This window comes from Panthera uncia, chromosome C2 (assembly GCF_023721935.1).
Source record: "Panthera uncia isolate 11264 chromosome C2, Puncia_PCG_1.0, whole genome shotgun sequence".
NCBI classification, from domain to species: domain Eukaryota; kingdom Metazoa; phylum Chordata; class Mammalia; order Carnivora; family Felidae; genus Panthera; species Panthera uncia.
This window is the reverse complement of record NC_064810.1, coordinates 103,648,862-103,661,867: the sequence shown is the minus strand read 5'-3', so window position 1 is coordinate 103,661,867 and position 13,006 is coordinate 103,648,862. Positions and strand designations below refer to the sequence as shown.

The 13,006-nt window shown below is 43.4% G+C and overlaps 1 pseudogene; it reads right to left on the bottom strand.

Moving 5' to 3' along the window:
* Positions 1-8,223: 8,223 nt before the first annotated feature.
* LOC125921625 (type-2 angiotensin II receptor-like) lies at positions 8,224-12,773 on the bottom strand (annotated as a pseudogene).
* Positions 12,774-13,006: the final 233 nt, after the last annotated feature.

Here is a 13,006-nt window from a genome sequence, read left to right as displayed (position 1 = left end):
TATATAATAAAAGTTGAAAGAAACCCACAAAAATCAAAATTTAGCACAAGTTTGAGTGCTACTTTTGAGAAAAGTGGAACTTGGTGTTCAGAAGGGAGAAAGGTAACAAATAGGTAGAGTTTCCCAAAGAACTTTGGGGATGTAGGTGGGAGTTAAACAGGGCCCTGAGTTAGAAACAGAATTTGCATTGACAGGAAAAAAATTGAATGTGAAGGGAACCTTGAGAGACAGAATAGAGAATGGGGTAAAGACTAATGAAATAACACATATTCTGTTCCCAGTAGTGTCAGAGAACAGCTTCAAATTGTCTGCAAGCTCTCCATGATTCTGGAATGCCTTAACCTCAGTTTCATCCCCCTTCTTCCATTTGCATGTTCTTGGAGTGCAACATGGGAAAACTGAATTTAGGTCCTGAACACAGATTTGCTACCTAGAGGTTAATGGGGAAAACTCTGATGTTTTGTAAGAAATACTGAAATGTCCTTGACGTCATACAGGTAGGTGACAACCAAACTTATTACATACTTATTACCACTTCCATGAGGTATTCCTATATAAGGTCACATACTCAAGTACACACTTCTTTTCCTTGTGGATCTTTATCAGTCCCACATCTTGTCAGCAACCCTGCTTAACTCCCTCAACTTCCTAAAATGTTTTTTTTCCCCGTAGGTTTGACTGCACATCAGTTGTGTAATGAAAAATCAGTAGACCTATGAGGCATTCCATTTGGGATTAGTGTGTACTTTGTAGGAATTTGTCTTTTTGAAGATCATCTTCCATGCTTGTCTTCTAAGTTTTACTAGGTTGTAGTTTCCTGTGCTTCCATTTTCTGATTAGCGAAATGGAGTATCACTAGAATTCCTTCTGGCACTCACGTACTTAATGTATGAAACATACAGATATAGTTTATTGCCACATGTTAGATATATATTCATTGATGGATGACCTAAAGCACCGTCGAGAGAAATATCTGTCCATTCCTTGCATTTAGTTGATAGATTGGAGAAGATGGACTGTCTTACAATTATGCTCAGATTCCTTTGGACACTGTGGCAAATAAATGGAGCATGCTTGGGAATTTCTAGGATATAGTGGGTTGTTTACAAACAGCTGAAATTGTGCACTGATGACACTTTCAAGCTTCTTGAAGATTTGTCTAACTCTCCTGCCCGTTGCCCCAATATTGAGGCTTGTTCGTTTTTTTTTTTTAAGGGAAATCTGATTATTTCAGGGTTCAGTGTCTTAGTATGTTCAGGCGCGACCCTATCTGCCCTGGGGAAGAGGTAAATAAAAGTGTCAGGACACAAGGTGAACCCTCTTCTCTTTTTCCCCTCCTTAATCCAATAGAGCCTAGATTTCACAGGGTATGGTGGACAAGAGGTGGACAGTTGATGGGGTGAGGTGGGAAGAGGATGAGAGAGGGGAGAGTCTGGGCTTAAACAGCCACTGGTTTGGGAGAGAAATGGCTGGAACATATGTCTCAGGCGGGGACATAGAGTGGGCAGGTGTGCCTGGAGAGAGGTTAGCTCAGACTTGAAAGTCACCGATCATGAAATGGAGAGTGTCAGAGGAGAAATAAGCATCCTCTTTGGGTACTAGTGGGGTCTGGGAAGGTGGAATCCAGGCTTGGTGAATGGAGAGTGGGGGGGATGGGTCTAAGAAGGCAGGCGTATTTAATGGATGTTTAGAAATATTTTCCATAGCTTTAATTTTATTTTAAAGTTCTATGAATTTTAATAGAGATTTGTGTTCAGACTACCACAGTTAGGATACAGAACAATTCCTCAATTATCATTTTAAAGAAAAAATATTGTAATATTTTAAGGTAATGTAAACGTGTTCCCTTCATTTAAGAGTTGTTTGGTTTATTTTTTAACACTTCAACTGCTAAAATGCTTTTCTAGTCTGTTGACTAAGTACATAAAGTTTTTATGATCATGTTACTTAAGTTAATATGCTGTATTTCATAGACTACAATATTTCATCTTTAATATCTCTGAAATTGGGAGATATGTTTGATACCATCTTATAATTCAAAGAAAACCAGTTGTGGGAAAAACAAAGCAGGATGCTATAATAACGTGATGATGCTTGATGATGTAAGATATGACAGACTTCTGTGTCATCACTTGTTTTTGGCATCACTGATCCTAAGGCTCTTCACTAGGGATGACGATTCAGAGATGTGGGAAATGTAGACCATCCCCCTCAAGGGTTGCATAGATGCATGGAGTAAACAGACAAAGGCTCAGTGATTCTGTGATTGTGATACAGTGTGATGAGCACTGTCATAGAGCAATGGCTAATGGGGTTCAGAGGACCTAGAATACTTCCAAGATTCCCAGAGGAGATGGTCTTTGAGCTGTATCATAAAGAATGAGTAAGATGATTCACCTAAGCAGGGGAGGAGTGGGGCAAGAATGGGGAGGACAGGAGGTCCCAGAGCTAATCCTGAGCGAGCTTGCTGGTTAATGAAAATGGAGTGAAGGGGTGCCAGGGGAGTTTAGCTTGAAAGTTTTGTTTGGTACAAGGCAGATTGCTGAGGCCCTTTCATTCCATGTTCAGCATGATGTTAATCCTGAAGGAAAATGGGAGGTTCTTTTGGAAGATTTTTCTGTTGGGGATTCAGATAGGGTTTACATTTCAGAAAGATGACCCTAGAAGCAGAAGGAAGAAAATGAAGTAGAGGTTGAGGGGAACAAATCTGGAGTCAAGAGGATGTTTAATAGGTTGGAGCAGTGAAGTTCACGAGAGGTAATGAGGATTTGAACTAAGGCAGTGGCAGGAGAGGACAAGTTCTAGTGATGCTTAGAGGCTGAACTGACAGCGTGATCATGATGTGATGTTGGGGAAAGGCTGGAATTGAGGACAACTCCCAGATTTCTGGCTTGAATGGACGGTGGTGCCATTTAACCAAGAAAGAGCAGCCAGCTTGTAATGATTTGGAATAGGAATCCAAGGTAGAAATTAGGATAAAAAAGGTAGCCTACTCTTGGAAGAAACTAGGTTATAAGAGAGAACATAAGGAGTCTTCAGCAGCTGTTTTTGTTTTTGTTTTTAATTGTGAGGTTAATGCTTTAGAAAGGTCTTGTTGTTAATGTGTTTTTCTACTTGTAGAGTGGAACATTCTCATACTCTGCAATTCTTTAATTTTCTTGAAGTGGCACTTTTTGGTTTTTGTTCATGGTTTAACCACTAAAAATTCCCAGCTACAGCTTGCTGCAAGAACCTAAGTTCTACTTCTCATCATGGATTTCTTCTTGAGGCCATTATCTTTGAAGTTTGATAACATTAAAAAAAACAAAACCTCTCAACAAAACAAAAAGTTGAGAAATTGAAATACTAAAGGAATTTGGCTTGTTTACAAGAAAGTAAAAGATAATGAGAATATATAACTTTATAAGGTTAGGTTAAGTTATGTTTAATTGCAAACAACTTTGTGAAACATTTCCCCTCTTTATTGTCTTTAAAATGTGGGCTGCAAAGTATGAATGCTTGCAGGTATTGTATATTCTGGAATTGCTTTGAATTGGAGTTGGTGAGTGTTAGAACAAATAAATCCCAGGCAACTTGTGATTTAATTTTATAGGCACACATTCATAAATTGGATTTAGGCAGTAATTCCAGAAAAGCATACACAGGAGAATCATTTGCTTTGTGTTCATTCTACAAAGATTTAGTGAGTACCCATACGTTGAAGCCTTTGCTACATCCTGTGGCAGGGGAAGTAAGAGGATTTAAACATTGCCACTCATGCTTGGTAGAAGGGATATGTGCTTGTGGCATGGATAATGGGTCAGAGAAGGGAAAAGATGTTCTGATGCATGATCAGGGAAGGCTTCTTGGAAGAGGTGGCAATTGAGTTATTTGCCGAGAGATAGCTGTTCATTCTCTTTGACTAGTCTGTTTCATGTGACACTCTTTTTAAATTTTTTTTAATTTTTTAATGTTTATTTGTTTTTGAGAGAGAGAGACAGAGTGTGCGTGGTGAGGGTCAGAGAGAGAGGGAGACACAGAATCCAAAGCAGACTCCAGGCTCTGAGCTGTCAGCACAGAGCCCGACGCAGGGCTCGAACTCATGAACTGTGAGATCATGACCTAAGCCAGAGCCAGACGCTTAACCAACTGAGCCACCCAGGTTCCCCTCATGTGACACTCATGATTCATTACCCCCTTTCTTCAAACTGTTCCCTCATTTGATTTTCCAGTGCTCTATTATCCAGTACCATTTCCTCTCACTGTGTTACCTGTCAGGATTTTTATGGTTCCTGTATCTCCTAGGTCCTCTGTTCTTTCTCTTTCCTCCTTTCTCAGAGGTACCATTTACATCTGCAGCTTTGAATACTTTGCTGGACAGATAACTCTAGACTCAGAGCTGAGCCTAAGCTGTCTCTGAACCTCCATCCTGCATTTCCTGCTGAGGCCTCCCTAGCCACTCACATTTAATTTGTCTGAATCTGAACTCTCCCCTACAATGCACACCCTCCCTCCCTCTCTTTCTTTCCCCAATGACTGCTGAGTGCCTACCATGTGCTAGGTGCTAGTTTATCCTTCTTTTGATTTCTCAGACTTGGAGTCTCAGAGTCATTTTTGTTCTGTCTCCCTTACCACTCTTGTCTAAATAAGTATTTTATTTCTGTTCATTCTTTCCAATATGTTTTAAAATATTTTTAGTTCTACTCATGCCCATTATCTGTGTGCTTGGATCACTGCAGTGGTCTTCTAAATGTGGATTGCCTTCGTCTTCATTATCAGTGTCACCATTGCTTACTGAGTGTCTACTATGTTCAGAATGTTGCTAGCATGCCATGTTCTATAGACTGGAAAAGGGAGTACTGGGGGAGAGAAAACAGACCTGGGATGATAAAGGAGCCCGTCATTAACTCCAAGGTGATAAACCAGTGGGAGAGTCAGCAGTGCAGAGTGAGATGGGAGGCAGCTGGAGGAAGTAGAATCCAAGGCTTGGGAAGATGAGCACTTAAGCATGTGGAGAAGGTTTTGGGCAAGGTGTTGAGTGGTAAACATGTGAGGGCTAGAAATCCACATGGAGTGGTAGGAGAGCTGTGAGCTGAAAAGTTAAGCTGGGAATAGACTCTGATGGGTGTAGTACGCCCATATGGGAAGTCTGGGCTTTGTCCTGTGGAAGTGAGGGTATAGGAGGGGCATGGACAGAATTGGGGAGAGTGTGATGTATGGAAAATGCTCTTGTAAAGAAAATGTGGAGGTAGTGTGTAGGCTGGCTTTGAAGGGAGGGAATTAGGAGACCTCACAGAAGTCTTCTGTGACAGTTTGTTCCTCTTCCTTAATTCATTCAAAACACGGGAGCTGCCAGATTAAGTTCCTGAGTCACAGTTTTGACCATACACTCTCCTGCTCAAATGACCTCGAAGATTCTCTGTGCCTTGAGTGGTTCTTTGCTGGGTTTGGGGTGGCCTTTGTAATCACACTTTAGCCCACCTCCTCCCCTTCAGGAACCAACATTTGGCTCTCATACAGATTTTCCGTTTTCTTGAACCTGCGTGGGAAATTGTGCTGTTTGAAATTTCACCAATCTTCCGCATGCTCATAATGCCTTTCATGGCCTCTCAGCCAGTAGTATTCTTACCCCTGCTTGTGAAACTTCCCTAATACTTACTGCGTGTACTGTTCATTTTTGATTAATCAACAACTGACATTTCTTTTGTAGCTGCAGAAACTGTTTAATTAGCATTCATGTTGTTGTTTGTATGTTTTTGTTTTGTTTCTTCAACAGTCTGTAACATCCTTGACCCTTTTGTAGGTGGCTACGGCCATTATATTGGTATCTACTACTGCCCCAGTTATGGTATTTTGAACATGGTAATATTTGCTGACCTTCAGTTTTGTTTTAGCTTGTCAAAACAGCCAGGCAGATTATGCAAGATTCGTGGGGCTCAGGGCAATAACACATTTGAAGGTCCCAGCTTTTATCAGGGTGGTGGGCATTGAATGAGTAGATCTAGGAAGAACTTTCGTTTCTTCTAGTCTTCTTGTCCCTTTCTATAGATGGGTTTTCAATGACCACAAGGGAGTCAGGAACATCCCCTTGACTTATGTTGGGCAGTGGGTTCCCAGCTCCCCTTACAAGGCGGTCCTGTTTTCAAAGGGAAGAATCTACTTAGATTCTTGTCTTGAGATTTTTGTCTTGATATAATTGTCCCTGAAAACCGGGATTTAATATCAACTAAGTTAAACTTTTTTGATCCCAACTATCCAGAAGTAAGTTAAAAATGGATGCTTACACTTTGCTGTTAAGTAGGTCAGAAGGTCTGCAGAGCAAAATTAGCATTATATGGATCAGAGAAATAATTGCAAGCACCTAAGTTAACAAAGACTAATGGCTGGAAAACTTTGGTCAGGGGTGTTGAAACACTTGCTTTTTAGATGAAGGTGATATATTCTGAAGATTTTAGATTAGTTTTCTTCTCACCTCCAGGGTTGGCAGGCTGGTGTGCATTAGAGGTAAGGACTAAGTGGGGAATATGGGGTGGCTTTATGCTTTTATTGAGGAACCTAGTGCACCAATTTTCCATTAACATAAGCCATATTAATTTGTAGGGGTGATAATTGGGACTGTTGGCTAGCTGATTCTTCCCTGTGTGCTGCTATGCAAAGAAAGGGACAAAAATGAAAAATACAAGCAAGAGAACTGAGAGAATGTTCGAAAGAGCAAACAGTTGTAAGTTCTTTTAGCTGCAACAGAGGCACTTATGTGGAAACAGCTGACCTGCTAATTAGAAAACATCCTTGCCTATTCATTAAATTAATTATCCTAAGGAATTCTGCTAGGCAACACTTTGTCTAGTTCTAATTATTATGTGCCCTTGAAAGCAATAAACTGCACTTTTAGAATAAAATTTTATAATTTAGACATCTACATGGCTTACTCAGACACTTCCTGTAATTAGAGTAGGATAGTAATGAGGGGTTACATTTTGGTTTTTATTAAAAAGGCTTATCCACCTCTTCATAGGGAGATTATAATGAATTATTAAATAATGTATGTTTAGATTTGAGAACTCCTTGGAGATCATTATTGTTCAAATATGAGAGGTTTTTAAGGTTATCTTTTTGGATTACTTTGGATCTTTATTTTTTTGAATGAACGTCATATTATGATTAAAGATAGTAGTAAAACTTTTCTGTCATAAACTGACATTATGTTCAAGTAAGAATAAGGTGAATTATCATTCATGCAGCCACATTATCCTGTTTTCCCCACTTTATCCTGCAGAGCGTTTTCTAACCTTAATCAGAACTCTGTAAGAAGTGTAGGAAAAGAACACCTACTGTATACCCCCAGTGGTCTGCCCATGAGAGCAATTCTGTGAAAGGTGAGCTGATCTAAAACAATGAGCTGGTGTTATTGAGGAGAACTTGGCTGGCTTTTGACCAGTGTTTGGATTGGGCCATATATGTTTCAGTCTTAGGAGTGTATGCTTCAGAGGTCAGTGCCTGGGTCCAAAGCTTCCATCTAGCACTGTGATCTGGGCATTCTCCAACTGGCTGACCTTGGACAAGTTACTTAAAGCTCTGTGCTTCAGTTTTCTTATCTGTAAATGGGGCTAACATTAGCTCCCACCTCCAAGGGTTGTTGTGAGGATTAAATGAGTCCCTTCATGTAAAGTGCTCTTACATAGTAAGGGCTTTATTCACTTATCCATCCATCCATCCATCCATCCATCCATTACTTATTCATTCCGCTCCTATTTATTGTGCACTTACTGTGTGCTGGGCCCTGCTGTGGAGACTGGTGTTAGGGGTACAGGAGTCAAACAGATGAGGTCCCTGTCCTATTGGAACCTAAGTTCTAGGGGGAAGAGACACACTATAAATAACTAAAATTAACAAGTTCAGGTACTAAGTGTTAAAAAGACAATAGCTAGGGAAATAGAGAGTGACTGGGTTGTAAGGAGAGAGGTCATTGTTAACTAGGGTGGGTAGAAATGGCTTTTGAGGAGGTGATAGTTAAGCTGAGGCCTGAGTGATGAGATAAACATCAGCTTTGATTAAAATAAAAAAGTTTTCTTTTGTGTTGGTGGCTGTTTCCATATTCTTATTTTAAAATTTCTTAACATCAATATAAAATCCTTTGTAGCAGGACACCACTATGAGACCTTGAGCCCTCCTAGTAGCACATGACTGTGTTCAAACCAGTCATTGTCAACATCTTGGAGCTCATTGTCTCCAAACTTCATCTTGTCAGTACCCAGATCTGCCCATCCCTGGGTCTCTCTCCCTTGGCTCCAGCTGGGTGCTCACCCACCTTGTTATGCCTGAGTTCCTGAAAGAGCCTGACTCCATTGTTCCCCACTGATAGAAAGTACAGGATTGGGTTGAGGCAGCTGCTCATGCTCACCAGTGGTCTCCATAGCTTATAGGCCAAGCTGGCCACCATCAAGAGCTGGCAGTCCTCTGAAGATAGGAAGCGGAGTGTGAGGTAGAGGGAGCGTGTGATGTGGAAGGGCACAAAGCAGACGGTGAAGAGGCCGCACACCAGCAAGATGGTCCGGATGGACTTGGTCCGGGCTGCATTGCCTGTCCTCATGAGGGTCTCTCCTGGCTTGATCAGTCTCTTCACCATCAGCGAGTAGCACACCAAGATGACCAAAGAAGGAAAGACAAAGCCAGACAACGTTAGAACCATGCCGTAGGTGAAAAACCGATCAAAATTTTCAGGGCTTGTCATGTCGTAGCAGACCATCTGGCCGTCGATGTAGTCTGTTTGGGAGAAGAACAGTGTGGGCAGTAGCTGGAGGACCACCAGGGCCCAGGTGGTGGCAGTGCCCAGGAAGGCATGCCAGCGGGTCCGGTAGGGCAGTGAACGCAGGGGGTGGCACACGCCCAGGAAGCGGTGCACAGAGATGCAGGTCAGTAGCAGGATGCTGCCATAGAGGTTGGTGTAGAACAGGAAGCGCACCAGCTTGCACAGCAGCTCCCCGAAGGGCCACCTGTCACCCAGCGAGTAGGTGATGATGAGAAAGGGTAGCGTCAGCACATAAAGCAGGTCAGCTACCATCAGGTTCACCAGATAGATGGTGGCACAGCTCCAGCGCTTGCTTTGACGGCAGGAGAGCCACAAGACCATGACATTCAGGGGCAGCCCTAGCACAAGGATGATACTGTAGGTCAGGGAGAGGTAGATTTGCTTGTAGTCCTCCGAGAACTTGCAGAATCTCTGTTCCTTTGAGGCATTAGTATCCAGCATCTCCATCTCCTGGGAAGCTCCCTCTGGGACCATAACTGCTCCTGCTTGTGCTTCCCCTGGGAGGAAAGAAAATGGGCAGCATAGCATCATGACCTTGGCTGAGTGTCAGCCTCTCCCTTGATCTGGCATTTTACTCTGTGTTCCCAAAGTCTGGTCAGAGTCCTTGTTTGAAAGAGGCTAACTCCAGGAAAGAAAATGTAAATTCAAGGGCACAGCAGCCTTTAAAAGCCGAGCTTGTAGACTTACCAGGTCCAGAGGGCTGGCCCTACACTATCTTGTATGCTTGCTGCTCTAGGCTGGGTTGTGACAGGCGGCTCAAACACACATGGTGCTTCCTGTCATTTAAACAGGGCATACAACCTGGAACAGTGTGACTGCTCCTCTGGCTAGAGTCCTTTGCATAGAGTCAGGAAATCTCCAAGGGGATTTTTATTTGTATCTCTTTCAGGATTTATTAACTGCCTATTTGAATACTGAGGCTGATTTGCTTATTAACCATCTCAGCATCCCGAACATCCAAGAAAACAGATGTGAGCCATGAAGCCAGGTGCAACTTCTTCCATATTCCCATTTCTGCTGACAAAGCAGACCTAATAGATCCATGTAGCCGAGGAAGCTGTGTGTGGAGCCTGCCGGTTTCTGTCCCATTGGGAAGTCAGTGGGTCAGTCAGCCAATCAGCATGGAGTCTACAGAAATGAAAAGTTTATTTCTAGGGTCTAACATTCAGAAAGATAAGTTAATACAAGGCAAGAGAGAAAGGTTTAAGATAGGTAATTTTGGGATAAATTGAGTGTTGCCTATATAACACAGCTTTATTCACAACAAAAGGAGCAGAGACCTCATTCACTCTGTCAGTCAACAAACATTTATTGAGCATATCTATTGGGTCTGGCACTAGGGATACAAAGATGAATAAAATATGGCTCTTGCTGTCCAGGATTTCACAGTCTGGTGGGGAAGACAGAAACCAATACAGCTAATTGTAACAGTGTAAAGAGTGGTCAACAAAATGCTGTGAAGACCAGCAGGATGCAGCAGTTCTCTGCTAAGGGAGTCGAGTGAAGGCTTCCTAATGAGGTGCCATTTGAGCTGCTTGGGAGAAGAACAGAGACAAAGAAGGGTAAGAGGCCTTCCCATGGGGTGGGGGAGGCAGCTCATGAAAGGGAATGGAGCTTAAGAGCACGGTGTGTCCTGGGGTGGCAGGAGAGCCAGCGTGGGGGATGCCATCATAAAGAGGATGGATGTTCTTCAGCAGGATGGTGATGGGATAGGCTGTTTGAAGGAGATACCCAGCAGCCTGGAACTGGGCCTGGAGCAGTCGGACTGTAAGGGACTGTAGCAATGCATGCAGGTGAGAGATGCTCAGTACTCCCAGTGAGGCCGTGCAGCATGGATGGAGGGGAGGACCTGTCCCCGGAGATGCTGCTGGGGCAAGAATGACAGGACTGAGTGGACTTGGGGCATGCACCAGAAGAGGAGTTAAGGGTGTCCCTCAGACTGGGTGAGTGGGCGGTGAGGCCAGTGTCTGAGCCGAAGCCTGAAGCTTGAAGGTTGGGACTGATGTTCTGAGGTTGCAGGACGGTGGCTGTCTATGCTGCAGCTTGCACACGGGCTCGCCACCTTGCTAACTAGCTTTACAATCTACTTGAGCAAAGCAGAGCAAAGCTTTCTGGCTAGGTGAGTGAAAAGAATATCATTTTCTCTCATTTTGTTCCCCGTAATCTTTCATGTGAGTGGGGGGGGGGGGCTGGAAAATGCTTAGTTATTTCCAGCAAAGCTGCCTTCCCAGCTCGGTGTGGGCTGTCAGAGGGAAGCCAAAGAAGGGAACCAGCCTGGCTTAGTATAGGCTTGGCCAGCCAGTTCACACTGTGATCTTACTTAATCCTCAGAATAACCTTGTGGATGAAGTGTTATTAGCTCTAGTTTACTGCTGAGGAAATTGAGAGTCAGAGAAGACACCCCTATAGGGCTCACTAGGGCCTCTAATCTAGTATGCTTGTTCCTGATGTGGATTGTGGGTTTCTGCTCCCTCAGAGCACATTGTGGTGTGGTGGAAGGTGCTCAGATCTGGCTCTCCCAGGAACTGCTAGTATAGTTTGAAACAAGCCACCTTGTCTGTCTCAGCCCTGGTCTCCTCAGCTATAAGACGGGACAGTCTCTCTGGTGAGATTGCTGAGAATTAGCTGGAAGAAAGGCACACAGTCCCCACAGGCCTGCCACAAGGGAGGGACCTGGCACATTTTAGTTTAGTTCTCATCCCACACCCTCCTCCCTCTTGCCCTAGAGATTATAGTGCTCTGAAAACCTGAGCTCTATTGTTTATTTGGGAGGACGGGAGGGCAAGTGTGCCTTTGCTACCCTGTAACTAGAGAAAGTGACTTTTCTTCATGGCTGTTACCTTCTGCTATGGTCTCAATTGTGTCCCCTACAAATTCATATGTTGACCCCTTAACCCCCACTGTGACTGCAGTTGGAATAAGGAAATGATTAAGGTTAAATGAGGTCATAAGAGTGGGACCTTAATTCTGTAGGATTATTGCCTTTGTAATGAAGGGCAGCAGAGAGTTTGCTTTATGTGAGGACATGGTGAGAAGATGGCCTGCAGGCCAGGAAGAGAGCGCTCACCAGAAACCAAACCTTGCAGTTCGTTCTTGATCTCGGACTTCCAGATCTCGGATCTCAGTTTCCAGAATGGTTTCTCCTGTTTAAGCCCCTCAGTCTGGTATTTACAGCAGCTTGAGCAGGCTAAGACACCTTACTTAGACTTCAAGGCCAACCTGCTCTGGAGGGATAGCTGTTTAAGTGAGAGGATTATCATCTTAGTCAAGGCATAAGTGTAGAAAACTGTAGTGTTTGGACTAGTGCATTACTGAGGTTGCTGTTGTGGAGAAAGAAAGAGGGAGAAAAAAGTCAGGCCATAAAGGGGTAATTGGCTTGGCAAAAGCTGTGACAGTCTTCACCACCTCCTTTTCCTTGAAGCTGCTCTTCTCTGGCTTCTGTCATCCGCTGGCTTTTCCTCTGCCTCCCTACAACGTCTAACTCTCTCCATTCACTGGGATGAAGAACTGAAGGGCTATGTAACTTCATAGAAGAAAGGAAAAGAGTGGAAGAGAGGCAGGTTGGGGTTTTGCAACAGAAGGGAACGTGAGGGACATTTGCCACGATGAATGGGATTCTAAGGAGAAGTCCACACATCTACAATATATGTATTGCATAATGCAGTTTCCCCTCTTTGTCGCCATTTCTTCAAGAACTTTCAACAAGACTGACACAATTTAGACTTGGAATTTGTTTCTTTTAAATGGGCTCAGTGGGAAGATGGACCTCGTGAAAGAATGAAGCAGGAGTCCTCAATGTGCTATTAAATGGGTACCACAGTTTCTGACCTTGAGCCCAGGGTTCTTCCCACTGTGAGTCTCCAAGAGCCTGGGGCTGTTTCTGGCCCTGCTGAACAGGGGCCTCAGCAAGCCATCCCAGGAGCAGTCGTGATGTCTGCGGACCACACTGGACATCTTCCAAAGGGGATGGGGAAGTCTTTGTCATCTCAGTAGTCTAAAATAGTTATCACCACCCAGGAAAATGACACACCTACAATGAAAGAAGTGTTCTCCTTCCTTTTAGTGTTTAGAAGTGTTTATGAGATACATATTTTAAGAGTTCAGAAGAGGGAAATTTATGAATAAATGTGAATAACTGCAAAGTGTTACTGCCTTTCAGTTGTGGAGGAGTGGTTGTTGAAAGAGAATATCTTTAAAAAAGATTTTGTGCCAAAGGAG